Here is a 1828-nt window from a genome sequence, read left to right as displayed (position 1 = left end):
CTCTCACTCTTTTTCTGCCCCCCGACACACCCCTATGTATATTACACCTGCACTGTTGTCATTTTTAAGCTTCACTGACCAGTTTGAGAAAATGTACACTCTTAGATTTTCCTTTATCCTACTGAGCTGCACTAAGCCAGTCACTTCAGCACGGCTCTTAGTGTGATGTCTTACAAAATCTTACACTGAAAAGCAAGCTGAGTTATGCAATACGGATATGAATAAGATGCTGTGTTCATTTCTCTACTTTCATTACTGTTATCAACATTTCAATTTATTTGCAGAGGCTGTAGAATATGTACTTTAATTTATTCACAAACTATGAATATTCAAAAGGATCCAGCTACTCTTTTGGAAATGACTTAATTTGATTAAATTAGTTCTTAATTTGTACATGTAGCTCTAGGAAAAACCTTCAATTGTCATAGAACCTTTTATGTGGAAGTATTTTAGGGCTCATACTAAGAGTATTCAGTAACACTTTACATTAAGGGTACATGACCTGCCGGTAATTAAGGCATTTATTAATGAATAACTAATCAGAAAGTAATGAGTCATGTGTTAATATTAATTAATGTTTGTTGTCACTGTGCTCTGGAATATTGAGTCTATCGAAATTAACTGTGTTTTTCCTGTAGCTCCATCTTCTCATCTTGTCCTACTGCTTCATCTTGCTGTGGAAGCAGCCCTTGTATTTGTTTTTGTTTCTGTCAGGTTTTGAGTTTGTTTTTGATTTCTTATGTTAGCTTGTCTGTTTCTACCTACCTAATGTCTGTTTATTTAATAAAGTTAAAAGTTTGCAAGTAGTCCTCATTTGTGACAGTTGCCATATTTTTAATTAATCTTTCATGTTAATAATGTGACGTTTTAATTCCTATATTGATACACAGTGCCTCATGAGGGAATGCTTTATCCTACAGTTACCACTGAGCTCAGAAATTAGTTAATAATTAATAGGGAAAGTACAGTGTCTTTCTCCCAGGGTCATAAGAATCATTGATTCTATGCACATTTTTGTGCTTTCCCTCATCTAGTACACCTGATTGAATTGAAGCTCCTCTTGTGCTGGTTGGTGTGTCAGAGTAAAGAAAATACAAAGCTATGCAGAGTCAATTCTCAAATCATTCTAAAGAAAGCAATGATTACTGATTCTCCATTATGAATTTATAATGTTTGTGCCCCTAAAGTAAAGTGACGAACCAATCACACTTTATTAAAATAAAAGGGGATCTCGCCCATCCAACTATATGTTATTCAATGGTATCAAAGAATTAGGAATATAATCATTACAGGAGTGTTATTAAAGTTCATACTGTATATATGTATGAATCATAGTGTACCAGTTATGAAAAATTGTTAGATTAGATGTTCTCTGTGCCTTGAATTTATCTTTACGGTGTCTCTGACTGAACTAATCTAAGTCAAAGCAGACGTCCATGGTCGCTCTATCAAGGGAATGGGAGAATGTCACATACAATTATTCTCCCTACCCACACATAACCACACCTACATGTCACCACACGCAGACATACTCACATACACAGATACACCTTTCACCTCACAACATGTCAACTTTAGCTTTAGGTAGTATGAAGATTGGGTGTTCCCTGGGTTATTCAATGAACATTAATTTTAGAATCATGTCCTCCCGGTCATGGGTTGATGGTCATGTATATATGTATTACAGTGTATGTTTTCTAAGGGGAGTAAAGCTTAGAGTGTGCAGTCAGGGTCGCTTGTCTCTGTAGACCCTGAGAATGAGTGCTTGTCTCATGGCGAATGCTGATTGGGCCAAGAGGCCAAGAGGCCACTTCAGATACGCCATGTT

Source organism: Pygocentrus nattereri, chromosome 2 (assembly GCF_015220715.1).
Source record: "Pygocentrus nattereri isolate fPygNat1 chromosome 2, fPygNat1.pri, whole genome shotgun sequence".
NCBI classification, from domain to species: Eukaryota; Metazoa; Chordata; class Actinopteri; order Characiformes; family Serrasalmidae; genus Pygocentrus; species Pygocentrus nattereri.
This window is presented reverse-complemented; position numbering follows the sequence as displayed.